Consider the following 27103-nt stretch of genomic DNA (forward strand, 5'->3'; position numbering starts at 1 on the left):
ATTGGCTTTGGCAAGAGGAAAGGTTCCACCGAGATTTGAACTCGGATCACTGGATTCAGAGTCCAGAGTGCTCACCATTACACCATGGAACCCCAGTCATAGCCCCTAGCTGCAAATTGTCACTCAAACAAGATTACCTCTTTCGTTAAATGTGCAAGAATAGCGTGTGCGACAACAGAATCTGATGATGTGCAAACATTGTTCTGCAAAGGTGTGACAGGAAACCTCCCTCAAAGATGACACCCAATCTTTTCACCCCCCAAGCCACAGCGGGGGATATTGGGACAAGTCATCACGTTTCACAGGGGTCAGTGTCCCGTTTTGCTGAGGGCTCAGAGCAGTGTCGCTGAATCGTGTCAGGCTCAGCTGTGAGAGCCAGCGAGAATACTGCTCGCAAAAGTTTCACAGTGGCTGCAGCGAATGGGAGCAATGGGCAAGCAAGATAGTTTGTGAGGTGCTGCCGTACTGCAAATTGCACAATGTGTGTGGCTGACTGACCCTCGAGAATGCGCGCACATCTTTCCCATGAGCAGAATGGCAAGCACTTGAAAATTTAATCTCCGACGTTCAGCCTTGGCTGGATTATTACCTCAAGCGTAACTCCACCTCTGTCACTCAGCCTCCGACTAGGTTTGGCTGCTGTGCAAATGAAAGCGGTGCAGACAAGCTGCCGCTCCCAGCAGCGTTGAAGCTGTTTCCCCCGAATATTGCAATGCTGCCTCGGCATCAGTGTACAAACATTGCAAAGGGATTCACGCACGACGCTTGGCATAGAAGGAAAAGTTAAAAGTGGTCGTGTTGAAGAAGACGATTGAAGTGATGTGTGCAACACCTGCTGAGTTTTGGGCAGAGTGGCAAGTTCACATGCACCCACTGCGCCGCGCAGGAAATGACAGCGACCACGCAGCAAATGTCCCGGCTGGTGTTACCGCATCAACCCGAGCGGACGATCGCTCAAGAAGACAGCAAGCTGGAAGGCAGAAAAGGCCTGCGGCCAGGAGCCCCGCCTGCATTGGGGTCTTTTACTCAGCTGTCCCCGAATTGAACAAGAAGTAGGACAAACAGAGTACTGGCTCCACCGAGATTTGAACTCGGATCGCTGGATTCAAAGTCCAGAGTGCTCACCGTTACACCATGGAACCGACTGGACTCTGCCTCTGAGGAAGCAGTCTTTTGTCCACACACAGGCACGCACACACACCAGCTTACTTGCGCAAAGGTTCTCTGACTGCACACAAATAGTAGTTGCCCGCAGGATGGCAAAATGCTGCTTGTGCAGGCAGCCGGCTACAGAGGCTGAGCAATGCGAATTGCAGTGGCCGTTGCGGCGGCTGAGAAATGATCCAATCAATTTGCTCCTGGTGGCAAATGTAAAAGAAGTGCTCTCTCGCTCACACACACTAATCATTGGCTTTGGCAAGAGGAAAGGTTCCACCGAGATTTGAACTCGGATCACTGGATTCAGAGTCCAGAGTGCTCACCATTACACCATGGAACCCCAGTCATAGCCCCTAGCTGCAAATTGTCACTCAAACAAGATTACCTCTTTCGTTAAATGTGCAAGAATAGCGTGTGCGACAACAGAATCTGATGATGTGCAAACATTGTTCTGCAAAGGTGTGACAGGAAACCTCCCTCAAAGATGACACCCAATCTTTTCACCCCCCAAGCCACAGCGGGGGATATTGGGACAAGTCATCACGTTTCACAGGGGTCAGTGTCCCGTTTTGCTGAGGGCTCAGAGCAGTGTCGCTGAATCGTGTCAGGCTCAGCTGTGAGAGCCAGCGAGAATACTGCTCGCAAAAGTTTCACAGTGGCTGCAGCGAATGGGAGCAATGGGCAAGCAAGATAGTTTGTGAGGTGCTGCCGTACTGCAAATTGCACAATGTGTGTGGCTGACTGACCCTCGAGAATGCGCGCACATCTTTCCCATGAGCAGAATGGCAAGCACTTGAAAATTTAATCTCCGACGTTCAGCCTTGGCTGGATTATTACCTCAAGCGTAACTCCACCTCTGTCACTCAGCCTCCGACTAGGTTTGGCTGCTGTGCAAATGAAAGCGGTGCAGACAAGCTGCCGCTCCCAGCAGCGTTGAAGCTGTTTCCCCCGAATATTGCAATGCTGCCTCGGCATCAGTGTACAAACATTGCAAAGGGATTCACGCACGACGCTTGGCATAGAAGGAAAAGTTAAAAGTGGTCGTGTTGAAGAAGACGATTGAAGTGATGTGTGCAACACCTGCTGAGTTTTGGGCAGAGTGGCAAGTTCACATGCACCCACTGCGCCGCGCAGGAAATGACAGCGACCACGCAGCAAATGTCCCGGCTGGTGTTACCGCATCAACCCGAGCGGACGATCGCTCAAGAAGACAGCAAGCTGGAAGGCAGAAAAGGCCTGCGGCCAGGAGCCCCGCCTGCATTGGGGTCTTTTACTCAGCTGTCCCCGAATTGAACAAGAAGTGGGACAAACAGAGTACTGGCTCCACCGAGATTTGAACTCGGATCGCTGGATTCAAAGTCCAGAGTGCTCACCGTTACACCATGGAACCGACTGGACTCTGCCTCTGAGGAAGCAGTCTTTTGTCCACACACAGGCACGCACACACACCAGCTTACTTGCGCAAAGGTTCTCTGACTGCACACAAATAGTAGTTGCCCGCAGGATGGCAAAATGCTGCTTGTGCAGGCAGCCGGCTACAGAGGCTGAGCAATGCGAATTGCAGTGGCCGTTGCGGCGGCTGAGAAATGATCCAATCAATTTGCTCCTGGTGGCAAATGTAAAAGAAGTGCTCTCTCGCTCACACACACTAATCATTGGCTTTGGCAAGAGGAAAGGTTCCACCGAGATTTGAACTCGGATCACTGGATTCAGAGTCCAGAGTGCTCACCATTACACCATGGAACCCCAGTCATAGCCCCTAGCTGCAAATTGTCACTCAAACAAGATTACCTCTTTCGTTAAATGTGCAAGAATAGCGTGTGCGACAACAGAATCTGATGATGTGCAAACATTGTTCTGCAAAGGTGTGACAGGAAACCTCCCTCAAAGATGACACCCAATCTTTTCACCCCCCAAGCCACAGCGGGGGATATTGGGACAAGTCATCACGTTTCACAGGGGTCAGTGTCCCGTTTTGCTGAGGGCTCAGAGCAGTGTCGCTGAATCGTGTCAGGCTCAGCTGTGAGAGCCAGCGAGAATACTGCTCGCAAAAGTTTCACAGTGGCTGCAGCGAATGGGAGCAATGGGCAAGCAAGATAGTTTGTGAGGTGCTGCCGTACTGCAAATTGCACAATGTGTGTGGCTGACTGACCCTCGAGAATGCGCGCACATCTTTCCCATGAGCAGAATGGCAAGCACTTGAAAATTTAATCTCCGACGTTCAGCCTTGGCTGGATTATTACCTCAAGCGTAACTCCACCTCTGTCACTCAGCCTCCGACTAGGTTTGGCTGCTGTGCAAATGAAAGCGGTGCAGACAAGCTGCCGCTCCCAGCAGCGTTGAAGCTGTTTCCCCCGAATATTGCAATGCTGCCTCGGCATCAGTGTACAAACATTGCAAAGGGATTCACGCACGACGCTTGGCATAGAAGGAAAAGTTAAAAGTGGTCGTGTTGAAGAAGACGATTGAAGTGATGTGTGCAACACCTGCTGAGTTTTGGGCAGAGTGGCAAGTTCACATGCACCCACTGCGCCGCGCAGGAAATGACAGCGACCACGCAGCAAATGTCCCGGCTGGTGTTACCGCATCAACCCGAGCGGACGATCGCTCAAGAAGACAGCAAGCTGGAAGGCAGAAAAGGCCTGCGGCCAGGAGCCCCGCCTGCATTGGGGTCTTTTACTCAGCTGTCCCCGAATTGAACAAGAAGTGGGACAAACAGAGTACTGGCTCCACCGAGATTTGAACTCGGATCGCTGGATTCAAAGTCCAGAGTGCTCACCGTTACACCATGGAACCGACTGGACTCTGCCTCTGAGGAAGCAGTCTTTTGTCCACACACAGGCACGCACACACACCAGCTTACTTGCGCAAAGGTTCTCTGACTGCACACAAATAGTAGTTGCCCGCAGGATGGCAAAATGCTGCTTGTGCAGGCAGCCGGCTACAGAGGCTGAGCAATGCGAATTGCAGTGGCCGTTGCGGCGGCTGAGAAATGATCCAATCAATTTGCTCCTGGTGGCAAATGTAAAAGAAGTGCTCTCTCGCTCACACACACTAATCATTGGCTTTGGCAAGAGGAAAGGTTCCACCGAGATTTGAACTCGGATCACTGGATTCAGAGTCCAGAGTGCTCACCATTACACCATGGAACCCCAGTCATAGGAACTGCCTGCAAATTGTCACTCAAACAAGATTACCTCTTTCGTTAAATGTGCAAGAATAGCGTGTGCGACAACAGAATCTGATGATGTGCAAACATTGTTCTGCAAAGGTGTGACAGGAAACCTCCCTCAAAGATGACACCCAATCTTTTCACCCCCCAAGCCACAGCGGGGGATATTGGGACAAGTCATCACGTTTCACAGGGGTCAGTGTCCCGTTTTGCTGAGGGCTCAGAGCAGTGTCGCTGAATCGTGTCAGGCTCAGCTGTGAGAGCCAGCGAGAATACTGCTCGCAAAAGTTTCACAGTGGCTGCAGCGAATGGGAGCAATGGGCAAGCAAGATAGTTTGTGAGGTGCTGCCGTACTGCAAATTGCACAATGTGTGTGGCTGACTGACCCTCGAGAATGCGCGCACATCTTTCCCATGAGCAGAATGGCAAGCACTTGAAAATTTAATCTCCGACGTTCAGCCTTGGCTGGATTATTACCTCAAGCGTAACTCCACCTCTGTCACTCAGCCTCCGACTAGGTTTGGCTGCTGTGCAAATGAAAGCGGTGCAGACAAGCTGCCGCTCCCAGCAGCGTTGAAGCTGTTTCCCCCGAATATTGCAATGCTGCCTCGGCATCAGTGTACAAACATTGCAAAGGGATTCACGCACGACGCTTGGCATAGAAGGAAAAGTTAAAAGTGGTCGTGTTGAAGAAGACGATTGAAGTGATGTGTGCAACACCTGCTGAGTTTTGGGCAGAGTGGCAAGTTCACATGCACCCACTGCGCCGCGCAGGAAATGACAGCGACCACGCAGCAAATGTCCCGGCTGGTGTTACCGCATCAACCCGAGCGGACGATCGCTCAAGAAGACAGCAAGCTGGAAGGCAGAAAAGGCCTGCGGCCAGGAGCCCCGCCTGCATTGGGGTCTTTTACTCAGCTGTCCCCGAATTGAACAAGAAGTGGGACAAACAGAGTACTGGCTCCACCGAGATTTGAACTCGGATCGCTGGATTCAAAGTCCAGAGTGCTCACCGTTACACCATGGAACCGACTGGACTCTGTCTCTGAGGAAGCAGTCTTTTGTCCACACACAGGCACGCACACACACCAGCTTACTTGCGCAAAGGTTCTCTGACTGCACACAAATAGTAGTTGCCCGCAGGATGGCAAAATGCTGCTTGTGCAGGCAGCCGGCTACAGAGGCTGAGCAATGCGAATTGCAGTGGCCGTTGCGGCGGCTGAGAAATGATCCAATCAATTTGCTCCTGGTGGCAAATGTAAAAGAAGTGCTCTCTCGCTCACACACACTAATCATTGGCTTTGGCAAGAGGAAAGGTTCCACCGAGATTTGAACTCGGATCACTGGATTCAGAGTCCAGAGTGCTCACCATTACACCATGGAACCCCAGTCATAGCCCCTAGCTGCAAATTGTCACTCAAACAAGATTACCTCTTTCGTTAAATGTGCAAGAATAGCGTGTGCGACAACAGAATCTGATGATGTGCAAACATTGTTCTGCAAAGGTGTGACAGGAAACCTCCCTCAAAGATGACACCCAATCTTTTCACCCCCCAAGCCACAGCGGGGGATATTGGGACAAGTCATCACGTTTCACAGGGGTCAGTGTCCCGTTTTGCTGAGGGCTCAGAGCAGTGTCGCTGAATCGTGTCAGGCTCAGCTGTGAGAGCCAGCGAGAATACTGCTCGCAAAAGTTTCACAGTGGCTGCAGCGAATGGGAGCAATGGGCAAGCAAGATAGTTTGTGAGGTGCTGCCGTACTGCAAATTGCACAATGTGTGTGGCTGACTGACCCTCGAGAATGCGCGCACATCTTTCCCATGAGCAGAATGGCAAGCACTTGAAAATTTAATATCCGACGTTCAGCCTTGGCTGGATTATTACCTCAAGCGTAACTCCACCTCTGTCACTCAGCCTCCGACTAGGTTTGGCTGCTGTGCAAATGAAAGCGGTGCAGACAAGCTGCCGCTCCCAGCAGCGTTGAAGCTGTTTCCCCCGAATATTGCAATGCTGCCTCGGCATCAGTGTACAAACATTGCAAAGGGATTCACGCACGACGCTTGGCATAGAAGGAAAAGTTAAAAGTGGTTGTGTTGAAGAAGACGATTGAAGTGATGTGTGCAACACCTGCTGAGTTTTGGGCAGAGTGGCAAGTTCACATGCACCCACTGCGCCGCGCAGGAAATGACAGCGACCACGCAGCAAATGTCCCGGCTGGTGTTACCGCATCAACCCGAGCGGACGATCGCTCAAGAAGACAGCAAGCTGGAAGGCAGAAAAGGCCTGCGGCCAGGAGCCCCGCCTGCATTGGGGTCTTTTACTCAGCTGTCCCCGAATTGAACAAGAAGTGGGACAAACAGAGTACTGGCTCCACTGAGATTTGAACTCGGATCACTGGATTCAGAGTCCAGAGTGCTCACCATTACACCATGGAACCCCAGTCATAGGGACTGTCTGCAAATTGTCACTCAAACAAGATTACCTCTTTCGTTAAATGTGCAAGAATAGCGTGTGCGACAACAGAATCTGATGATGTGCAAACATTGTTCTGCAAAGGTGTGACAGGAAACCTCCCTCAAAGATGACACCCAATCTTTTCACCCCCCAAGCCACAGCGGGGGATATTGGGACAAGTCATCACGTTTCACAGGGGTCAGTGTCCCGTTTTGCTGAGGGCTCAGAGCAGTGTCGCTGAATCGTGTCAGGCTCAGCTGTGAGAGCCAGCGAGAATACTGCTCGCAAAAGTTTCACAGTGGCTGCAGCGAATGGGAGCAATGGGCAAGCAAGATAGTTTGTGAGGTGCTGCCGTACTGCAAATTGCACAATGTGTGTGGCTGACTGACCCTCGAGAATGCGCGCACATCTTTCCCATGAGCAGAATGGCAAGCACTTGAAAATTTAATCTCCGACGTTCAGCCTTGGCTGGATTATTACCTCAAGCGTAACTCCACCTCTGTCACTCAGCCTCCGACTAGGTTTGGCTGCTGTGCAAATGAAAGCGGTGCAGACAAGCTGCCGCTCCCAGCAGCGTTGAAGCTGTTTCCCCCGAATATTGCAATGCTGCCTCGGCATCAGTGTACAAACATTGCAAAGGGATTCACGCACGACGCTTGGCATAGAAGGAAAAGTTAAAAGTGGTCGTGTTGAAGAAGACGATTGAAGTGATGTGTGCAACACCTGCTGAGTTTTGGGCAGAGTGGCAAGTTCACATGCACCCACTGCGCCGCGCAGGAAATGACAGCGACCACGCAGCAAATGTCCCGGCTGGTGTTACCGCATCAACCCGAGCGGACGATCGCTCAAGAAGACAGCAAGCTGGAAGGCAGAAAAGGCCTGCGGCCAGGAGCCCCGCCTGCATTGGGGTCTTTTACTCAGCTGTCCCCGAATTGAACAAGAAGTGGGACAAACAGAGTACTGGCTCCACCGAGATTTGAACTCGGATCGCTGGATTCAAAGTCCAGAGTGCTCACCGTTACACCATGGAACCGACTGGACTCTGCCTCTGAGGAAGCAGTCTTTTGTCCACACACAGGCACGCACACACACCAGCTTACTTGCGCAAAGGTTCTCTGACTGCACACGAATAGTAGTTGCCCGCAGGATGGCAAAATGCTGCTTGTGCAGGCAGCCGGCTACAGAGGCTGAGCAATGCGAATTGCAGTGGCCGTTGCGGCGGCTGAGAAATGATCCAATCAATTTGCTCCTGGTGGCAAATGTAAAAGAAGTGCTCTCTCGCTCACACACACTAATCATTGGCTTTGGCAAGAGGAAAAGTTCCACCGAGATTTGAACTCGGATCACTGGATTCAGAGTCCAGAGTGCTCACCATTACACCATGGAACCCCAGTCATAGGAACTGCCTGCAAATTGTCACTCAAACAAGATTACCTCTTTCGTTAAATGTGCAAGAATAGCGTGTGCGACAACAGAATCTGATGATGTGCAAACATTGTTCTGCAAAGGTGTGACAGGAAACCTCCCTCAAAGATGACACCCAATCTTTTCACCCCCCAAGCCACAGCGGGGGATATTGGACAAGTCATCACGTTTCACAGGGGTCAGTGTCCCGTTTTGCTGAGGGCTCAGAGCAGTGTCGCTGAATCGTGTCAGGCTCAGCTGTGAGAGCCAGCGAGAATACTGCTCGCAAAAGTTTCACAGTGGCTGCAGCGAATGGGAGCAATGGGCAAGCAAGATAGTTTGTGAGGTGCTGCCGTACTGCAAATTGCACAATGTGTGTGGCTGACTGACCCTCGAGAATGCGCGCACATCTTTCCCATGAGCAGAACGGCAAGCACTTGAAAATTTAATCTCCGACGTTCAGCCTTGGCTGGATTATTACCTCAAGCGTAACTCCACCTCTGTCACTCAGCCTCCGACTAGGTTTGGCTGCTGTGCAAATGAAAGCGGTGCAGACAAGCTGCCGCTCCCAGCAGCGTTGAAGCTGTTTCCCCCGAATATTGCAATGCTGCCTCGGCATCAGTGTACAAACATTGCAAAGGGATTCACGCACGACGCTTGGCATAGAAGGAAAAGTTAAAAGTGGTCGTGTTGAAGAAGACGATTGAAGTGATGTGTGCAACACCTGCTGAGTTTTGGGCAGAGTGGCAAGTTCACAGGCACCCACTGCGCCGCGCAGGAAATGACAGCGACCACGCAGCAAATGTCCCGGCTGGTGTTACCGCATCAACCCGAGCGGACGATCGCTCAAGAAGACAGCAAGCTGGAAGGCAGAAAAGGCCTGCGGCCAGGAGCCCCGCCTGCATTGGGGTCTTTTACTCAGCTGTCCCCGAATTGAACAAGAAGTGGGACAAACAGAGTACTGGCTCCACCGACATTTGAACTCGGATCGCTGGATTCAAAGTCCAGAGTGCTCACCGTTACACCATGGAACCGACTGGACTCTGCCTCTGAGGAAGCAGTCTTTTGTCCACACACAGGCACGCACACACACCAGCTTACTTGCGCAAAGGTTCTCTGACTGCACACGAATAGTAGTTGCCCGCAGGATGGCAAAATGCTGCTTGTGCAGGCAGCCGGCTACAGAGGCTGAGCAATGCGAATTGCAGTGGCCGTTGCGGCGGCTGAGAAATGATCCAATCAATTTGCTCCTGGTGGCAAATGTAAAAGAAGTGCTCTCTCGCTCACACACACTAATCATTGGCTTTGGCAAGAGGAAAGGTTCCACCGAGATTTGAACTCGGATCACTGGATTCAGAGTCCAGAGTGCTCACCATTACACCATGGAACCCCAGTCATAGCCCCTAGCTGCAAATTGTCACTCAAACAAGATTACCTCTTTCGTTAAATGTGCAAGAATAGCGTGTGCGACAACAGAATCTGATGATGTGCAAACATTGTTCTGCAAAGGTGTGACAGGAAACCTCCCTCAAAGATGACACCCAATCTTTTCACCCCCCAAGCCACAGCGGGGGATATTGGGACAAGTCATCACGTTTCACAGGGGTCAGTGTCCCGTTTTGCTGAGGGCTCAGAGCAGTGTCGCTGAATCGTGTCAGGCTCAGCTGTGAGAGCCAGCGAGAATACTGCTCGCAAAAGTTTCACAGTGGCTGCAGCGAATGGGAGCAATGGGCAAGCAAGATAGTTTGTGAGGTGCTGCCGTACTGCAAATTGCACAATGTGTGTGGCTGACTGACCCTCGAGAATGCGCGCACATCTTTCCCATGAGCAGAATGGCAAGCACTTGAAAATTTAATATCCGACGTTCAGCCTTGGCTGGATTATTACCTCAAGCGTAACTCCACCTCTGTCACTCAGCCTCCGACTAGGTTTGGCTGCTGTGCAAATGAAAGCGGTGCAGACAAGCTGCCGCTCCCAGCAGCGTTGAAGCTGTTTCCCCCGAATATTGCAATGCTGCCTCGGCATCAGTGTACAAACATTGCAAAGGGATTCACGCACGACGCTTGGCATAGAAGGAAAAGTTAAAAGTGGTTGTGTTGAAGAAGACGATTGAAGTGATGTGTGCAACACCTGCTGAGTTTTGGGCAGAGTGGCAAGTTCACATGCACCCACTGCGCCGCGCAGGAAATGACAGCGACCACGCAGCAAATGTCCCGGCTGGTGTTACCGCATCAACCCGAGCGGACGATCGCTCAAGAAGACAGCAAGCTGGAAGGCAGAAAAGGCCTGCGGCCAGGAGCCCCGCCTGCATTGGGGTCTTTTACTCAGCTGTCCCCGAATTGAACAAGAAGTGGGACAAACAGAGTACTGGCTCCACTGAGATTTGAACTCGGATCACTGGATTCAGAGTCCAGAGTGCTCACCATTACACCATGGAACCCCAGTCATAGGGACTGTCTGCAAATTGTCACTCAAACAAGATTACCTCTTTCGTTAAATGTGCAAGAATAGCGTGTGCGACAACAGAATCTGATGATGTGCAAACATTGTTCTGCAAAGGTGTGACAGGAAACCTCCCTCAAAGATGACACCCAATCTTTTCACCCCCCAAGCCACAGCGGGGGATATTGGGACAAGTCATCACGTTTCACAGGGGTCAGTGTCCCGTTTTGCTGAGGGCTCAGAGCAGTGTCGCTGAATCGTGTCAGGCTCAGCTGTGAGAGCCAGCGAGAATACTGCTCGCAAAAGTTTCACAGTGGCTGCAGCAAATGGGAGCAATGGGCAAGCAAGATAGTTTGTGAGGTGCTGCCGTACTGCAAATTGCACAATGTGTGTGGCTGACTGACCCTCGAGAATGCGCGCACATCTTTCCCATGAGCAGAATGGCAAGCACTTGAAAATTTAATCTCCGACGTTCAGCCTTGGCTGGATTATTACCTCAAGCGTAACTCCACCTCTGTCACTCAGCCTCCGACTAGGTTTGGCTGCTGTGCAAATGAAAGCGGTGCAGACAAGCTGCCGCTCCCAGCAGCGTTGAAGCTGTTTCCCCCGAATATTGCAATGCTGCCTCGGCATCAGTGTACAAACATTGCAAAGGGATTCACGCACGACGCTTGGCATAGAAGGAAAAGTTAAAAGTGGTCGTGTTGAAGAAGACGATTGAAGTGATGTGTGCAACACCTGCTGAGTTTTGGGCAGAGTGGCAAGTTCACATGCACCCACTGCGCCGCGCAGGAAATGACAGCGACCACGCAGCAAATGTCCCGGCTGGTGTTACCGCATCAACCCGAGCGGACGATCGCTCAAGAAGACAGCAAGCTGGAAGGCAGAAAAGGCCTGCGGCCAGGAGCCCCGCCTGCATTGGGGTCTTTTCCTCAGCTGTCCCCGAATTGAACAAGAAGTGGGACAAACAGAGTACTGGCTCCACCGAGATTTGAACTCGGATCGTTGGATTCAAAGTCCAGAGTGCTCACCGTTACACCATGGAACCGACTGGACTCTGCCTCTGAGGAAGCAGTCTTTTGTCCACACACAGGCACGCACACACACCAGCTTACTTGCGCAAAGGTTCTCTGACTGCACACGAATAGTAGTTGCCCGCAGGATGGCAAAATGCTGCTTGTGCAGGCAGCCGGCTACAGAGGCTGAGCAATGCGAATTGCAGTGGCCGTTGCGGCGGCTGAGAAATGATCCAATCAATTTGCTCCTGGTGGCAAATGTAAAAGAAGTGCTCTCTCGCTCACACACACTAATCATTGGCTTTGGCAAGAGGAAAAGTTCCACCGAGATTTGAACTCGGATCACTGGATTCAGAGGCCAGAGTGCTCACCATTACACCATGGAACCCCAGTCATAGGAACTGCCTGCAAATTGTCACTCAAACAAGATTACCTCTTTCGTTAAATGTGCAAGAATAGCGTGTGCGACAACAGAATCTGATGATGTGCAAACATTGTTCTGCAAAGGTGTGACAGGAAACCTCCCTCAAAGATGACACCCAATCTTTTCACCCCCCAAGCCACAGCGGGGGATATTGGACAAGTCATCACGTTTCACAGGGGTCAGTGTCCCGTTTTGCTGAGGGCTCAGAGCAGTGTCGCTGAATCGTGTCAGGCTCAGCTGTGAGAGCCAGCGAGAATACTGCTCGCAAAAGTTTCACAGTGGCTGCAGCGAATGGGAGCAATGGGCAAGCAAGATAGTTTGTGAGGTGCTGCCGTACTGCAAATTGCACAATGTGTGTGGCTGACTGACCCTCGAGAATGCGCGCACATCTTTCCCATGAGCAGAACGGCAAGCACTTGAAAATTTAATCTCCGACGTTCAGCCTTGGCTGGATTATTACCTCAAGCGTAACTCCACCTCTGTCACTCAGCCTCCGACTAGGTTTGGCTGCTGTGCAAATGAAAGCGGTGCAGACAAGCTGCCGCTCCCAGCAGCGTTGAAGCTGTTTCCCCCGAATATTGCAATGCTGCCTCGGCATCAGTGTACAAACATTGCAAAGGGATTCACGCACAACGCTTGGCATAGAAGGAAAAGTTAAAAGTGGTCGTGTTGAAGAAGACGATTGAAGTGATGTGTGCAACACCTGCTGAGTTTTGGGCAGAGTGGCAAGTTCACAGGCACCCACTGCGCCGCGCAGGAAATGACAGCGACCACGCAGCAAATGTCCCGGCTGGTGTTACCGCATCAACCCGAGCGGACGATCGCTCAAGAAGACAGCAAGCTGGAAGGCAGAAAAGGCCTGCGGCCAGGAGCCCCGCCTGCATTGGGGTCTTTTACTCAGCTGTCCCCGAATTGAACAAGAAGTGGGACAAACAGAGTACTGGCTCCACCGACATTTGAACTCGGATCGCTGGATTCAAAGTCCAGAGTGCTCACCGTTACACCATGGAACCGACTGGACTCTGCCTCTGAGGAAGCAGTCTTTTGTCCACACACAGGCACGCACACACACCAGCTTACTTGCGCAAAGGTTCTCTGACTGCACACGAATAGTAGTTGCCCGCAGGATGGCAAAATGCTGCTTGTGCAGGCAGCCGGCTACAGAGGCTGAGCAATGCGAATTGCAGTGGCCGTTGCGGCGGCTGAGAAATGATCCAATCAATTTGCTCCTGGTGGCAAATGTAAAAGAAGTGCTCTCTCGCTCACACACACTAATCATTGGCTTTGGCAAGAGGAAAGGTTCCACCGAGATTTGAACTCGGATCACTGGATTCAGAGTCCAGAGTGCTCACCATTACACCATGGAACCCCAGTCATAGGAACTGCCTGCAAATTGTCACTCAAACAAGATTACCTCTTTCGTTAAATGTGCAAGAATAGCGTGTGCGACAACAGAATCTGATGATGTGCAAACATTGTTCTGCAAAGGTGTGACAGGAAACCTCCCTCAAAGATGACACCCAATCTTTTCACCCCCCAAGCCACAGCGGGGGATATTGGGACAAGTCATCACGTTTCACAGGGGTCAGTGTCCCGTTTTGCTGAGGGCTCAGAGCAGTGTCGCTGAATCGTGTCAGGCTCAGCTGTGAGAGCCAGCGAGAATACTGCTCGCAAAAGTTTCACAGTGGCTGCAGCGAATGGGAGCAATGGGCAAGCAAGATAGTTTGTGAGGTGCTGCCGTACTGCAAATTGCACAATGTGTGTGGCTGACTGACCCTTGAGAATGCGCGCACATCTTTCCCATGAGCAGAACGGCAAGCACTTGAAAATTTAATCTCCGACGTTCAGCCTTGGCTGGATTATTACCTCAAGCGTAACTCCACCTCTGTCACTCAGCCTCCGACTAGGTTTGGCTGCTGTGCAAATGAAAGCGGTGCAGACAAGCTGCCGCTCCCAGCAGCGTTGAAGCTGTTTCCCCCGAATATTGCAATGCTGCCTCGGCATCAGTGTACAAACATTGCAAAGGGATTCACGCACGACGCTTGGCATAGAAGGAAAAGTTAAAAGTGGTCGTGTTGAAGAAGACGATTGAAGTGATGTGTGCAACACCTGCTGAGTTTTGGGCAGAGTGGCAAGTTCACATGCACCCACTGCGCCACGCAGGAAATGACAGCAACCACGCAGCAAATGTCCCGGCTGGTGTTACCGCATCAACCCGAGCGGACGATCGCTCAAGAAGACAGCAAGCTGGAAGGCAGAAAAGGCCTGCGGCCAGGAGCCCCGCCTGCATTGGGGTCTTTTACTCAGCTGTCCCCGAATTGAACAAGAAGTAGGACAAACAGAGTACTGGCTCCACCGACATTTGAACTCGGATCGCTGGATTCAAAGTCCAGAGTGCTCACCGTTACACCATGGAACCGACTGGACTCTGCCTCTGAGGAAGCAGTCTTTTGTCCACACACAGGCACGCACACACACCAGCTTACTTGCGCAAAGGTTCTCTGACTGCACACGAATAGTAGTTGCCCGCAGGATGGCAAAATGCTGCTTGTGCAGGCAGCCGGCTACAGAGGCTGAGCAATGCGAATTGCAGTGGCCGTTGCGGCGGCTGAGAAATGATCCAATCAATTTGCTCCTGGTGGCAAATGTAAAAGAAGTGCTCTCTCGCTCACACACACTAATCATTGGCTTTGGCAAGAGGAAAGGTTCCACCGAGATTTGAACTCGGATCACTGGATTCAGAGTCCAGAGTGCTCACCATTACACCATGGAACCCCAGTCATAGGAACTGCCTGCAAATTGTCACTCAAACAAGATTACCTCTTTCGTTAAATGTGCAAGAATAGCGTGTGCGACAACAGAATCTGATGATGTGCAAACATTGTTCTGCAAAGGTGTGACAGGAAACCTCCCTCAAAGATGACACCCAATCTTTTCACCCCCCAAGCCACAGCGGGGGATATTGGGACAAGTCATCACGTTTCACAGGGGTCAGTGTCCCGTTTTGCTGAGGGCTCAGAGCAGTGTCGCTGAATCGTGTCAGGCTCAGCTGTGAGAGCCAGCGAGAATACTGCTCGCAAAAGTTTCACAGTGGCTGCAGCGAATGGGAGCAATGGGCAAGCAAGATAGTTTGTGAGGTGCTGCCGTACTGCAAATTGCACAATGTGTGTGGCTGACTGACCCTTGAGAATGCGCGCACATCTTTCCCATGAGCAGAACGGCAAGCACTTGAAAATTTAATCTCCGACGTTCAGCCTTGGCTGGATTATTACCTCAAGCGTAACTCCACCTCTGTCACTCAGCCTCCGACTAGGTTTGGCTGCTGTGCAAATGAAAGCGGTGCAGACAAGCTGCCGCTCCCAGCAGCGTTGAAGCTGTTTCCCCCGAATATTGCAATGCTGCCTCGGCATCAGTGTACAAACATTGCAAAGGGATTCACGCACGACGCTTGGCATAGAAGGAAAAGTTAAAAGTGGTCGTGTTGAAGAAGACGATTGAAGTGATGTGTGCAACACCTGCTGAGTTTTGGGCAGAGTGGCAAGTTCACATGCACCCACTGCGCCACGCAGGAAATGACAGCAACCACGCAGCAAATGTCCCGGCTGGTGTTACCGCATCAACCCGAGCGGACGATCGCTCAAGAAGACAGCAAGCTGGAAGGCAGAAAAGGCCTGCGGCCAGGAGCCCCGCCTGCATTGGGGTCTTTTACTCAGCTGTCCCCGAATTGAACAAGAAGTAGGACAAACAGAGTACTGGCTCCACCGACATTTGAACTCGGATCGCTGGATTCAAAGTCCAGAGTGCTCACCGTTACACCATGGAACCGACTGGACTCTGCCTCTGAGGAAGCAGTCTTTTGTCCACACACAGGCACGCACACACACCAGCTTACTTGCGCAAAGGTTCTCTGACTGCACACGAATAGTAGTTGCCCGCAGGATGGCAAAATGCTGCTTGTGCAGGCAGCCGGCTACAGAGGCTGAGCAATGCGAATTGCAGTGGCCGTTGCGGCGGCTGAGAAATGATCCAATCAATTTGCTCCTGGTGGCAAATGTAAAAGAAGTGCTCTCTCGCTCACACACACTAATCATTGGCTTTGGCAAGAGGAAAGGTTCCACCGAGATTTGAACTCGGATCACTGGATTCAGAGTCCAGAGTGCTCACCATTACACCATGGAACCCCAGTCATAGGAACTGCCTGCAAATTGTCACTCAAACAAGATTACCTCTTTCGTTAAATGTGCAAGAATAGCGTGTGCGACAACAGAATCTGATGATGTGCAAACATTGTTCTGCAAAGGTGTGACAGGAAACCTCCCTCAAAGATGACACCCAATCTTTTCACCCCCCAAGCCACAGCGGGGGATATTGGGACAAGTCATCACGTTTCACAGGGGTCAGTGTCCCGTTTTGCTGAGGGCTCAGAGCAGTGTCGCTGAATCGTGTCAGGCTCAGCTGTGAGAGCCAGCGAGAATACTGCTCGCAAAAGTTTCACAGTGGCTGCAGCGAATCGGAGCAATGGGCAAGCAAGATAGTTTGTGAGGTGCTGCCGTACTGCAAATTGCACAATGTGTGTGGCTGACTGACCCTTGAGAATGCGCGCACATCTTTCCCATGAGCAGAACGGCAAGCACTTGAAAATTTAATCTCCGACGTTCAGCCTTGGCTGGATTATTACCTCAAGCGTAACTCCACCTCTGTCACTCAGCCTCCGACTAGGTTTGGCTGCTGTGCAAATGAAAGCGGTGCAGACAAGCTGCCGCTCCCAGCAGCGTTGAAGCTGTTTCCCCCGAATATTGCAATGCTGCGTCGGCATCAGTGTACAAACATTGCAAAGGGATTCACGCACGACGCTTGGCATAGAAGGAAAAGTTAAAAGTGGTCGTGTTGAAGAAGACGATTGAAGTGATGTGTGCAACACCTGCTGAGTTTTGGGCAGAGTGGCAAGTTCACATGCACCCACTGCGCCACGCAGGAAATGACAGCAACCACGCAGCAAATGTCCCGGCTGGTGTTACCGCATCAACCCGAGCGGACGATCGCTCAAGAAGACAGCAAGCTGGAAGGCAGAAAAGGCCTGCGGCCAGGAGCCCCGCCTGCATTGGGGTCTTTTACTCAGCTGTCCCCGAATTGAACAAGAAGTAGGACAAACAGAGTACTGGCTCCACCGACATTTGAACTCGGATCGCTGGATTCAAAGTCCAGAGTGCTCACCGTTACACCATGGAACCGACTGGACTCTGCCTCTGAGGAAGCAGTCTTTTGTCCACACACAGGCACGCACACACACCAGCTTACTTGCGCAAAGGTTCTCTGACTGCACACGAATAGTAGTTGCCCGCAGGATGGCAAAATGCTGCTTGTGCAGGCAGCCGGCTACAGAGGCTGAGCAATGCGAATTGCAGTGGCCGTTGCGGCGGCTGAGAAATGATCCAATCAATTTGCTCCTGGTGGCAAATGTAAAAGAAGTGCTCTCTCGCTCACACACACTAATCATTGGCTTTGGCAAGAGGAAAGGTTCCACCGAGATTTGAACTCGGATCACTGGATTCAGAGTCCAGAGTGCTCACCATTACACCATGGAACCCCAGTCATAGGAACTGCCTGCAAATTGTCACTCAAACAAGATTACCTCTTTCGTTAAATGTGCAAGAATAGCGTGTGCGACAACAGAATCTGATGATGTGCAAACATTGTTCTGCAAAGGTGTGACAGGAAACCTCCCTCAAAGATGACACCCAATCTTTTCACCCCCCAAGCCACAGCGGGGGATATTGGGACAAGTCATCACGTTTCACAGGGGTCAGTGTCCCGTTTTGCTGAGGGCTCAGAGCAGTGTCGCTGAATCGTGTCAGGCTCAGCTGTGAGAGCCAGCGAGAATACTGCTCGCAAAAGCTTCACAGTGGCTGCAGCGAATGGGAGCAATGGGCAAGCAAGATAGTTTCTGAGGTGCTGCCGTACTGCAAATTGCACAATGTGTGTGGCTGACTGACCCTCGAGAATGCGCGCACATCTTTCCCATGAGCATAATGGCAAGCACTTGAAAATTTAATCTCCGACGTTCAGCCTTGGCTGGATTATTACCTCAAGCGTAACTCCACCTCTGTCACTCAGCCTCCGACTAGGTTTGGCTGCTGTGCAAATGAAAGCGGTGCAGACAAGCTGCCGCTCCCAGCAGCGTTGAAGCTGTTTCCCCCGAATATTGCAATGCTGCCTCGGCATCAGTGTACAAACATTGCAAAGGGATTCACGCACGACGCTTGGCATAGAAGGAAAAGTTAAAAGTGGTCGTGTTGAAGAAGACGATTGAAGTGATGTGTGCAACACCTGCTGAGTTTTGGGCAGAGTGGCAAGTTCACATGCACCCACTGCGCCGCGCAGGAAATGACAGCGACCACGCAGCAAATGTCCCGGCTGGTGTTACCGCATCAACCCGAGCGGACGATCGCTCAAGAAGACAGCAAGCTGGAATGCAGAAAAGGCCTGCGGCCAGGAGCCCCGCCTGCATTGGGGTCTTTTACTCAGCTGTCCCCGAATTGAACAAGAAGTGGGACAAACAGAGTACTGGCTCCACCGAGATTTGAACTCGGATCGCTGGATTCAAAGTCCAGAGTGCTCACCGTTACACCATGGAACCGACTGGACTCTGCCTCTGAGGAAGCAGTCTTTTGTCCACACACAGGCACGCACACACACCAGCTTACTTGCGCAAAGGTTCTCTGACTGCACACAAATAGTAGTTGCCCGCAGGATGGCAAAATGCTGCTTGTGCAGGCAGCCGGCTACAGAGGCTGAGCAATGCGAATTGCAGTGGCCGTTGCGGCGGCTGAGAAATGATCCAATCAATTTGCTCCTGGTGGCAAATGTAAAAGAAGTGCTCTCTCGCTCACACACACTAATCATTGGCTTTGGCAAGAGGAAAGGTTCCACCGAGATTTGAACTCGGATCACTGGATTCAGAGTCCAGAGTGCTCACCATTACACCATGGAACCCCAGTCATAGCCCCTAGCTGCAAATTGTCACTCAAACAAGATTACCTCTTTCGTTAAATGTGCAAGAATAGCGTGTGCGACAACAGAATCTGATGATGTGCAAACATTGTTCTGCAAAGGTGTGACAGGAAACCTCCCTCAAAGATGACACCCAATCTTTTCACCCCCCAAGCCACAGCGGGGGATATTGGGACAAGTCATCACGTTTCACAGGGGTCAGTGTCCCGTTTTGCTGAGGGCTCAGAGCAGTGTCGCTGAATCGTGTCAGGCTCAGCTGTGAGAGCCAGCGAGAATACTGCTCGCAAAAGTTTCACAGTGGCTGCAGCGAATGGGAGCAATGGGCAAGCAAGATAGTTTGTGAGGTGCTGCCGTACTGCAAATTGCACAATGTGTGTGGCTGACTGACCCTCGAGAATGCGCGCACATCTTTCCCATGAGCAGAATGGCAAGCACTTGAAAATTTAATCTCCGACGTTCAGCCTTGGCTGGATTATTACCTCAAGCGTAACTCCACCTCTGTCACTCAGCCTCCGACTAGGTTTGGCTGCTGTGCAAATGAAAGCGGTGCAGACAAGCTGCCGCTCCCAGCAGCGTTGAAGCTGTTTCCCCCGAATATTGCAATGCTGCCTCGGCATCAGTGTACAAACATTGCAAAGGGATTCACGCACGACGCTTGGCATAGAAGGAAAAGTTAAAAGTGGTCGTGTTGAAGAAGACGATTGAAGTGATGTGTGCAACACCTGCTGAGTTTTGGGCAGAGTGGCAAGTTCACATGCACCCACTGCGCCGCGCAGGAAATGACAGCGACCACGCAGCAAATGTCCCGGCTGGTGTTACCGCATCAACCCGAGCGGACGATCGCTCAAGAAGACAGCAAGCTGGAAGGCAGAAAAGGCCTGCGGCCAGGAGCCCCGCCTGCATTGGGGTCTTTTACTCAGCTGTCCCCGAATTGAACAAGAAGTGGGACAAACAGAGTACTGGCTCCACCGAGATTTGAACTCGGATCGCTGGATTCAAAGTCCAGAGTGCTCACCGTTACACCATGGAACCGACTGGACTCTGCCTCTGAGGAAGCAGTCTTTTGTCCACACACAGGCACGCACACACACCAGCTTACTTGCGCAAAGGTTCTCTGACTGCACACAAATAGTAGTTGCCCGCAGGATGGCAAAATGCTGCTTGTGCAGGCAGCCGGCTACAGAGGCTGAGCAATGCGAATTGCAGTGGCCGTTGCGGCGGCTGAGAAATGATCCAATCAATTTGCTCCTGGTGGCAAATGTAAAAGAAGTGCTCTCTCGCTCACACACACTAATCATTGGCTTTGGCAAGAGGAAAGGTTCCACCGAGATTTGAACTCGGATCACTGGATTCAGAGTCCAGAGTGCTCACCATTACACCATGGAACCCCAGTCATAGGGACTGTCTGCAAATTGTCACTCAAACAAGATTACCTCTTTCGTTAAATGTGCAAGAATAGCGTGTGCGACAACAGAATCTGATGATGTGCAAACATTGTTCTGCAAAGGTGTGACAGGAAACCTCCCTCAAAGATGACACCCAATCTTTTCACCCCCCAAGCCACAGCGGGGGATATTGGGACAAGTCATCACGTTTCACAGGGGTCAGTGTCCCGTTTTGCTGAGGGCTCAGAGCAGTGTCGCTGAATCGTGTCAGGCTCAGCTGTGAGAGCCAGCGAGAATACTGCTCGCAAAAGTTTCACAGTGGCTGCAGCGAATGGGAGCAATGGGCAAGCAAGATAGTTTGTGAGGTGCTGCCGTACTGCAAATTGCACAATGTGTGTCGCTGACTGACCCTCGAGAATGCGCGCACATCTTTCCCATGAGCAGAATGGCAAGCACTTGAAAATTTAATCTCCGACGTTCAGCCTTGGCTGGATTATTACCTCAAGCGTAACTCCACCTCTGTCACTCAGCCTCCGACTAGGTTTGGCTGCTGTGCAAATGAAAGCGGTGCAGACAAGCTGCCGCTCCCAGCAGCGTTGAAGCTGTTTCCCCCGAATATTGCAATGCTGCCTCGGCATCAATGTACAAACATTGCAAAGGGATTCACGCACGACGCTTGGCATAGAAGGAAAAGTTAAAAGTGGTCGTGTTGAAGAAGACGATTGAAGTGATGTGTGCAACACCTGCTGAGTTTTGGGCAGAGTGGCAAGTTCACATGCACCCACTGCGCCGCGCAGGAAATGACAGCGACCACGCAGCAAATGTCCCGGCTGGTGTTACCGCATCAACCCGAGCGGACGATCGCTCAAGAAGACAGCAAGCTGGAAGGCAGAAAAGGCCTGCGGCCAGGAGCCCCGCCTGCATTGGGGTCTTTTACTCAGCTGTCCCCGAATTGAACAAGAAGTGGGACAAACAGAGTACTGGCTCCACCGAGATTTGAACTCGGATCGCTGGATTCAAAGTCCAGAGTGCTCACCGTTACACCATGGAACCGACTGGACTCTGCCTCTGAGGAAGCAGTCTTTTGTCCACACACAGGCACGCACACACACCAGCTTACTTGCGCAAAGGTTCTCTGACTGCACACAAATAGTAGTTGCCCGCAGGATGGCAAAATGCTGCTTGTGCAGGCAGCCGGCTACAGAGGCTGAGCAATGCGAATTGCAGTGGCCGTTGCGGCGGCTGAGAAATGATCCAATCAATTTGCTCCTGGTGGCAAATGTAAAAGAAGTGCTCTCTCGCTCACACACACTAATCATTGGCTTTGGCAAGAGGAAAGGTTCCACCGAGATTTGAACTCGGATCACTGGATTCAGAGTCCAGAGTGCTCACCATTACACCATGGAACCCCAGTCATAGCCCCTAGCTGCAAATTGTCACTCAAACAAGATTACCTCTTTCGTTAAATGTGCAAGAATAGCGTGTGCGACAACAGAATCTGATGATGTGCAAACATTGTTCTGCAAAGGTGTGACAGGAAACCTCCCTCAAAGATGACACCCAATCTTTTCACCCCCCAAGCCACAGCGGGGGATATTGGGACAAGTCATCACGTTTCACAGGGGTCAGTGTCCCGTTTTGCTGAGGGCTCAGAGCAGTGTCGCTGAATCGTGTCAGGCTCAGCTGAGAGAGCCAGCGAGAATACTGCTCGCAAAAGTTTCACAGTGGCTGCAGCGAATGGGAGCAATGGGCAAGCAAGATAGTTTGTGAGGTGCTGCCGTACTGCAAATTGCACAATGTGTGTGGCTGACTGACCCTCGAGAATGCGCGCACATCTTTCCCATGAGCAGAATGGCAAGCACTTGAAAATTTAATCTCCGACGTTCAGCCTTGGCTGGATTATTACCTCAAGCGTAACTCCACCTCTGTCACTCAGCCTCCGACTAGGTTTGGCTGCTGTGCAAATGAAAGCGGTGCAGACAAGCTGCCGCTCCCAGCAGCGTTGAAGCTGTTTCCCCCGAATATTGCAATGCTGCCTCGGCATCAGTGTACAAACATTGCAAAGGGATTCACGCACGACGCTTGGCATAGAAGGAAAACTTAAAAGTGGTCGTGTTGAAGAAGACGATTGAAGTGATGTGTGCAACACCTGCTGAGTTTTGGGCAGAGTGGCAAGTTCACATGCACACACTGCGCCGCGCAGGAAATGACAGCGACCACGCAGCAAATGTCCCGGCTGGTGTTACCGCATCAACCCGAGCGGACGATCGCTCAAGAAGACAGCAAGCTGGAAGGCAGAAAAGGCCTGCGGCCAGGAGCCCCGCCTGCATTGGGGTCTTTTACTCAGCTGTCCCCGAATTGAACAAGCAGTGGGACAAACAGAGTACTGGCTCCACCGAGATTTGAACTCGGATCACTGGATTCAGAGTCCAGAGTGCTCACCATTACACCATGGAACCCCAGTCATAGGGACTGTCTGCAAATTGTCACTCAAACAAGATTACCTCTTTCGTTAAATGTGCAAGAATAGCGTGTGCGACAACAGAATCTGATGATGTGCAAACATTGTTCTGCAAAGGTGTGACAGGAAACCTCCCTCAAAGATGACACCCAATCTTTTCACCTCCCAAGCCACAGCGGGGGATATTGGGACAAGTCATCACGTTTCACAGGGGTCAGTGTCCCGTTTTGCTGAGGGCTCAGAGCAGTGTCGCTGAATCGTGTCAGGCTCAGCTGTGAGAGCCAGCGAGAATACTGCTCGCAAAAGTTTCACAGTGGCTGCAGCGAATGGGAGCAATGGGCAAGCAAGATAGTTTGTGAGGTGCTGCCGTACTGCAAATTGCACAATGTGTGTGGCTGACTGACCCTCGAGAATGCGCGCACATCTTTCCCATGAGCAGAATGGCAAGCACTTGAAAATTTAATATCCGACGTTCAGCCTTGGCTGGATTATTACCTCAAGCGTAACTCCACCTCTGTCACTCAGCCTCCGACTAGGTTTGGCTGCTGTGCAAATGAAAGCGGTGCAGACAAGCTGCCGCTCCCAGCAGCGTTGAAGCTGTTTCCCCCGAATATTGCAATGCTGCCTCGGCATCAGTGTACAAACATTGCAAAGGGATTCACGCACGACGCTTGGCATAGAAGGAAAAGTTAAAAGTGGTTGTGTTGAAGAAGACGATTGAAGTGATGTGTGCAACACCTGCTGAGTTTTGGGCAGAGTGGCAAGTTCACATGCACCCACTGCGCCGCGCAGGAAATGACAGCGACCACGCAGCAAATGTCCCGGCTGGTGTTACCGCATCAACCCGAGCGGACGATCGCTCAAGAAGACAGCAAGCTGGAAGGCAGAAAAGGCCTGCGGCCAGGAGCCCCGCCTGCATTGGGGTCTTTTACTCAGCTGTCCCCGAATTGAACAAGAAGTGGGACAAACAGAGTACTGGCTCCACTGAGATTTGAACTCGGATCACTGGATTCAGAGTCCAGAGTGCTCACCATTACACCATGGAACCCCAGTCATAGGGACTGTCTGCAAATTGTCACTCAAACAAGATTACCTCTTTCGTTAAATGTGCAAGAATAGCGTGTGCGACAACAGAATCTGATGATGTGCAAACATTGTTCTGCAAAGGTGTGACAGGAAACCTCCCTCAAAGATGACACCCAATCTTTTCACCCCCCAAGCCACAGCGGGGGATATTGGGACAAGTCATCACGTTTCACAGGGGTCAGTGTCCCGTTTTGCTGAGGGCTCAGAGCAGTGTCGCTGAATCGTGTCAGGCTCAGCTGTGAGAGCCAGCGAGAATACTGCTCGCAAAAGTTTCACAGTGGCTGCAGCGAATGGGAGCAATGGGCAAGCAAGATAGTTTGTGAGGTGCTGCCGTACTGCAAATTGCACAATGTGTGTGGCTGACTGACCCTCGAGAATGCGCGCACATCTTTCCCATGAGCAGAATGGCAAGCACTTGAAAATTTAATCTCCGACGTTCAGCCTTGGCTGGATTATTACCTCAAGCGTAACTCCACCTCTGTCACTCAGCCTCCGACTAGGTTTGGCTGCTGTGCAAATGAAAGCGGTGCAGACAAGCTGCCGCTCCCAGCAGCGTTGAAGCTGTTTCCCCCGAATATTGCAATGCTGCCTCGGCATCAGTGTACAAACATTGCAAAAGGATTCACGCACGACGCTTGGCATAGAAGGAAAAGTTAAAAGTGGTCGTGTTGAAGAAGACGATTGAAGTGATGTGTGCAACACCTGCTGAGTTTTGGGCAGAGTGGCAAGTTCACATGCACCCACTGCGCCGCGCAGGAAATGACAGCGACCACGCAGCAAATGTCCCGGCTGGTGTTACCGCATCAACCCGAGCGGACGATCGCTCAAGAAGACAGCAAGCTGGAAGGCAGAAAAGGCCTGCGGCCAGGAGCCCCGCCTGCATTGGGGTCTTTTACTCAGCTGTCCCCGAATTGAACAAGAAGTGGGACAAACAGAGTACTGGCTCCACCGAGATTTGAACTCGGATCGCTGGATTCAAAGTCCAGAGTGCTCACCGTTACACCATGGAACCGACTGGACTCTGCCTCTGAGGAAGCAGTCTTTTGTCCACACACAGGCACGCACACACACCAGCTTACTTGCGCAAAGGTTCTCTGACTGCACACAAATAGTAGTTGCCCGCAGGATGGCAAAATGCTGCTTGTGCAGGCAGCCGGCTACAGAGGCTGAGCAATGTGAATTGCAGTGGCCGTTGCGGCGGCTGAGAAATGATCCAATCAATTTGCTCCTGGTGGCAAATGTAAAAGAAGTGCTCTCTCGCTCACACACACTAATCATTGGCTTTGGCAAGAGGAAAGGTTCCACCGAGATTTGAACTCGGATCACTGGATTCAGAGTCCAGAGTGCTCACCATTACACCATGGAACCCCAGTCATAGGGACTGTCTGCAAATTGTCACTCAAACAAGATTACCTCTTTCGTTAAATGTGCAAGAATAGCGTGTGCGACAACAGAATCTGATGATGTGCAAACATTGTTCTGCAAAGGTGTGACAGGAAACCTCCCTCAAAGATGACACCCAATCTTTTCACCCCCCAAGCCACAGCGGGGGATATTGGGACAAGTCATCACGTTTCACAGGGGTCAGTGTCCCGTTTTGCTGAGGGCTCAGAGCAGTGTCGCTGAATCGTGTCAGGCTCAGCTGTGAGAGCCAGCGAGAATACTGCTCGCAAAAGTTTCACAGTGGCTGCAGCGAATGGGAGCAATGGGCAAGCAAGATAGTTTGTGAGGTGCTGCCGTACTGCAAATTGCACAATGTGTGTGGCTGACTGACCCTCGAGAATGCGCGCACATCTTTCCCATGAGCAGAATGGCAAGCACTTGAAAATTTAATCTCCGACGTTCAGCCTTGGCTGGATTATTACCTCAAGCGTAACTCCACCTCTGTCACTCAGCCTCCGACTAGGTTTGGCTGCTGTGCAAATGAAAGCGGTGCAGACAAGCTGCCGCTCCCAGCAGCGTTGAAGCTGTTTCCCCCGAATATTGCAATGCTGCCTCGGCATCAGTGTACAAACATTGCAAAGGGATTCACGCACGACGCTTGGCATAGAAGGAAAAGTTAAAAGTGGTCGTGTTGAAGAAGACGATTGAAGTGATGTGTGCAACACCTGCTGAGTTTTGGGCAGAGTGGCAAGTTCACATGCACCCACTGCGCCGCGCAGGAAATGACAGCGACCACGCAGCAAATGTCCCGGCTGGTGTTACCGCATCAACCCGAGCGGACGATCGCTCAAGAAGACAGCAAGCTGGAAGGCAGAAAAGGCCTGCGGCCAGGAGCCCCGCCTGCATTGGGGTCTTTTACTCAGCTGTCCCCGAATTGAACAAGAAGTGGGACAAACAGAGTACTGGCTCCACCGAGATTTGAACTCGGATCGCTGGATTCAAAGTCCAGAGTGCTCACCGTTACACCATGGAACCGACTGGACTCTGCCTCTGAGGAAGCAGTCTTTTGTCCACACACAGGCACGCACACACACCAGCTTACTTGCGCAAAGGTTCTCTGACTGCACACAAATAGTAGTTGCCCGCAGGATGGCAAAATGCTGCTTGTGCAGGCAGCCGGCTACAGAGGCTGAGCAATGTGAATTGCAGTGGCCGTTGCGGCGGCTGAGAAATGATCCAATCAATTTGCTCCTGGTGGCAAATGTAAAAGAAGTGCTCTCTCGCTCACACACACTAATCATTGGCTTTGGCAAGAGGAAAGGTTCCACCGAGATTTGAACTCGGATCACTGGATTCAGAGTCCAGAGTGCTCACCATTACACCATGGAACCCCAGTCATAGGGACTGTCTGCAAATTGTCACTCAAACAAGATTACCTCTTTCGTTAAATGTGCAAGAATAGCGTGTGCGACAACAGAATCTGATGATGTGCAAACATTGTTCTGCAAAGGTGTGACAGGAAACCTCCCTCAAAGATGACACCCAATCTTTTCACCCCCCAAGCCACAGCGGGGGATATTGGGACAAGTCATCACGTTTCACAGGGGTCAGTGTCCCGTTTTGCTGAGGGCTCAGAGCAGTGTCGCTGAATCGTGTCAGGCTCAGCTGTGAGAGCCAGCGAGAATACTGCTCGCAAAAGTTTCACAGT

The 27103-nt window shown here is 51.5% G+C and overlaps 37 non-coding genes across 37 annotated transcripts; all 37 read right to left on the minus strand.

Moving 5' to 3' along the window:
* Positions 1-20: 20 nt before the first annotated feature.
* Positions 21-92, minus strand: trnaq-cug (transfer RNA glutamine (anticodon CUG)). The gene has a single exon. It is a non-coding gene; the product is annotated as a tRNA-Gln (tRNA).
* Positions 93-1070: 978 nt separating this feature from the next.
* Positions 1071-1142, minus strand: trnaq-uug (transfer RNA glutamine (anticodon UUG)). The gene has a single exon. It is a non-coding gene; the product is annotated as a tRNA-Gln (tRNA).
* Positions 1143-1426: 284 nt separating this feature from the next.
* Positions 1427-1498, minus strand: trnaq-cug (transfer RNA glutamine (anticodon CUG)). The gene has a single exon. It is a non-coding gene; the product is annotated as a tRNA-Gln (tRNA).
* A 978-nt stretch (positions 1499-2476) lies between these two features.
* trnaq-uug (transfer RNA glutamine (anticodon UUG)) lies at positions 2477-2548 on the minus strand. Its single transcript has one exon. It is a non-coding gene; the product is annotated as a tRNA-Gln (tRNA).
* A 284-nt stretch (positions 2549-2832) lies between these two features.
* On the minus strand, positions 2833-2904 carry trnaq-cug (transfer RNA glutamine (anticodon CUG)). The gene has a single exon. It is a non-coding gene; the product is annotated as a tRNA-Gln (tRNA).
* A 978-nt stretch (positions 2905-3882) lies between these two features.
* trnaq-uug (transfer RNA glutamine (anticodon UUG)) lies at positions 3883-3954 on the minus strand. The gene has a single exon. It is a non-coding gene; the product is annotated as a tRNA-Gln (tRNA).
* A 284-nt stretch (positions 3955-4238) lies between these two features.
* On the minus strand, positions 4239-4310 carry trnaq-cug (transfer RNA glutamine (anticodon CUG)). The gene has a single exon. It is a non-coding gene; the product is annotated as a tRNA-Gln (tRNA).
* A 978-nt stretch (positions 4311-5288) lies between these two features.
* On the minus strand, positions 5289-5360 carry trnaq-uug (transfer RNA glutamine (anticodon UUG)). The gene has a single exon. It is a non-coding gene; the product is annotated as a tRNA-Gln (tRNA).
* A 284-nt stretch (positions 5361-5644) lies between these two features.
* On the minus strand, positions 5645-5716 carry trnaq-cug (transfer RNA glutamine (anticodon CUG)). The gene has a single exon. It is a non-coding gene; the product is annotated as a tRNA-Gln (tRNA).
* A 978-nt stretch (positions 5717-6694) lies between these two features.
* trnaq-cug (transfer RNA glutamine (anticodon CUG)) lies at positions 6695-6766 on the minus strand. Its single transcript has one exon. It is a non-coding gene; the product is annotated as a tRNA-Gln (tRNA).
* A 978-nt stretch (positions 6767-7744) lies between these two features.
* On the minus strand, positions 7745-7816 carry trnaq-uug (transfer RNA glutamine (anticodon UUG)). The gene has a single exon. It is a non-coding gene; the product is annotated as a tRNA-Gln (tRNA).
* A 284-nt stretch (positions 7817-8100) lies between these two features.
* On the minus strand, positions 8101-8172 carry trnaq-cug (transfer RNA glutamine (anticodon CUG)). Its single transcript has one exon. It is a non-coding gene; the product is annotated as a tRNA-Gln (tRNA).
* A 977-nt stretch (positions 8173-9149) lies between these two features.
* trnaq-uug (transfer RNA glutamine (anticodon UUG)) lies at positions 9150-9221 on the minus strand. The gene has a single exon. It is a non-coding gene; the product is annotated as a tRNA-Gln (tRNA).
* A 284-nt stretch (positions 9222-9505) lies between these two features.
* Positions 9506-9577, minus strand: trnaq-cug (transfer RNA glutamine (anticodon CUG)). The gene has a single exon. It is a non-coding gene; the product is annotated as a tRNA-Gln (tRNA).
* A 978-nt stretch (positions 9578-10555) lies between these two features.
* On the minus strand, positions 10556-10627 carry trnaq-cug (transfer RNA glutamine (anticodon CUG)). Its single transcript has one exon. It is a non-coding gene; the product is annotated as a tRNA-Gln (tRNA).
* A 978-nt stretch (positions 10628-11605) lies between these two features.
* On the minus strand, positions 11606-11677 carry trnaq-uug (transfer RNA glutamine (anticodon UUG)). The gene has a single exon. It is a non-coding gene; the product is annotated as a tRNA-Gln (tRNA).
* A 284-nt stretch (positions 11678-11961) lies between these two features.
* Positions 11962-12033, minus strand: trnaq-cug (transfer RNA glutamine (anticodon CUG)). Its single transcript has one exon. It is a non-coding gene; the product is annotated as a tRNA-Gln (tRNA).
* A 977-nt stretch (positions 12034-13010) lies between these two features.
* On the minus strand, positions 13011-13082 carry trnaq-uug (transfer RNA glutamine (anticodon UUG)). Its single transcript has one exon. It is a non-coding gene; the product is annotated as a tRNA-Gln (tRNA).
* Positions 13083-13366: 284 nt separating this feature from the next.
* On the minus strand, positions 13367-13438 carry trnaq-cug (transfer RNA glutamine (anticodon CUG)). The gene has a single exon. It is a non-coding gene; the product is annotated as a tRNA-Gln (tRNA).
* A 978-nt stretch (positions 13439-14416) lies between these two features.
* Positions 14417-14488, minus strand: trnaq-uug (transfer RNA glutamine (anticodon UUG)). The gene has a single exon. It is a non-coding gene; the product is annotated as a tRNA-Gln (tRNA).
* A 284-nt stretch (positions 14489-14772) lies between these two features.
* On the minus strand, positions 14773-14844 carry trnaq-cug (transfer RNA glutamine (anticodon CUG)). The gene has a single exon. It is a non-coding gene; the product is annotated as a tRNA-Gln (tRNA).
* A 978-nt stretch (positions 14845-15822) lies between these two features.
* Positions 15823-15894, minus strand: trnaq-uug (transfer RNA glutamine (anticodon UUG)). Its single transcript has one exon. It is a non-coding gene; the product is annotated as a tRNA-Gln (tRNA).
* Positions 15895-16178: 284 nt separating this feature from the next.
* Positions 16179-16250, minus strand: trnaq-cug (transfer RNA glutamine (anticodon CUG)). Its single transcript has one exon. It is a non-coding gene; the product is annotated as a tRNA-Gln (tRNA).
* Positions 16251-17228: 978 nt separating this feature from the next.
* Positions 17229-17300, minus strand: trnaq-uug (transfer RNA glutamine (anticodon UUG)). The gene has a single exon. It is a non-coding gene; the product is annotated as a tRNA-Gln (tRNA).
* Positions 17301-17584: 284 nt separating this feature from the next.
* On the minus strand, positions 17585-17656 carry trnaq-cug (transfer RNA glutamine (anticodon CUG)). The gene has a single exon. It is a non-coding gene; the product is annotated as a tRNA-Gln (tRNA).
* A 978-nt stretch (positions 17657-18634) lies between these two features.
* Positions 18635-18706, minus strand: trnaq-uug (transfer RNA glutamine (anticodon UUG)). The gene has a single exon. It is a non-coding gene; the product is annotated as a tRNA-Gln (tRNA).
* A 284-nt stretch (positions 18707-18990) lies between these two features.
* Positions 18991-19062, minus strand: trnaq-cug (transfer RNA glutamine (anticodon CUG)). Its single transcript has one exon. It is a non-coding gene; the product is annotated as a tRNA-Gln (tRNA).
* Positions 19063-20040: 978 nt separating this feature from the next.
* trnaq-uug (transfer RNA glutamine (anticodon UUG)) lies at positions 20041-20112 on the minus strand. Its single transcript has one exon. It is a non-coding gene; the product is annotated as a tRNA-Gln (tRNA).
* A 284-nt stretch (positions 20113-20396) lies between these two features.
* trnaq-cug (transfer RNA glutamine (anticodon CUG)) lies at positions 20397-20468 on the minus strand. Its single transcript has one exon. It is a non-coding gene; the product is annotated as a tRNA-Gln (tRNA).
* Positions 20469-21446: 978 nt separating this feature from the next.
* Positions 21447-21518, minus strand: trnaq-uug (transfer RNA glutamine (anticodon UUG)). Its single transcript has one exon. It is a non-coding gene; the product is annotated as a tRNA-Gln (tRNA).
* Positions 21519-21802: 284 nt separating this feature from the next.
* trnaq-cug (transfer RNA glutamine (anticodon CUG)) lies at positions 21803-21874 on the minus strand. Its single transcript has one exon. It is a non-coding gene; the product is annotated as a tRNA-Gln (tRNA).
* Positions 21875-22852: 978 nt separating this feature from the next.
* On the minus strand, positions 22853-22924 carry trnaq-cug (transfer RNA glutamine (anticodon CUG)). The gene has a single exon. It is a non-coding gene; the product is annotated as a tRNA-Gln (tRNA).
* A 978-nt stretch (positions 22925-23902) lies between these two features.
* On the minus strand, positions 23903-23974 carry trnaq-cug (transfer RNA glutamine (anticodon CUG)). The gene has a single exon. It is a non-coding gene; the product is annotated as a tRNA-Gln (tRNA).
* Positions 23975-24952: 978 nt separating this feature from the next.
* Positions 24953-25024, minus strand: trnaq-uug (transfer RNA glutamine (anticodon UUG)). The gene has a single exon. It is a non-coding gene; the product is annotated as a tRNA-Gln (tRNA).
* Positions 25025-25308: 284 nt separating this feature from the next.
* trnaq-cug (transfer RNA glutamine (anticodon CUG)) lies at positions 25309-25380 on the minus strand. The gene has a single exon. It is a non-coding gene; the product is annotated as a tRNA-Gln (tRNA).
* Positions 25381-26358: 978 nt separating this feature from the next.
* trnaq-uug (transfer RNA glutamine (anticodon UUG)) lies at positions 26359-26430 on the minus strand. Its single transcript has one exon. It is a non-coding gene; the product is annotated as a tRNA-Gln (tRNA).
* A 284-nt stretch (positions 26431-26714) lies between these two features.
* trnaq-cug (transfer RNA glutamine (anticodon CUG)) lies at positions 26715-26786 on the minus strand. The gene has a single exon. It is a non-coding gene; the product is annotated as a tRNA-Gln (tRNA).
* Positions 26787-27103: the final 317 nt, after the last annotated feature.

The sequence above is a fragment of the Scyliorhinus torazame genome, chromosome 31 (assembly GCF_047496885.1).
Source record: "Scyliorhinus torazame isolate Kashiwa2021f chromosome 31, sScyTor2.1, whole genome shotgun sequence".
In the NCBI taxonomy this organism is placed as follows: domain Eukaryota; kingdom Metazoa; phylum Chordata; class Chondrichthyes; order Carcharhiniformes; family Scyliorhinidae; genus Scyliorhinus; species Scyliorhinus torazame.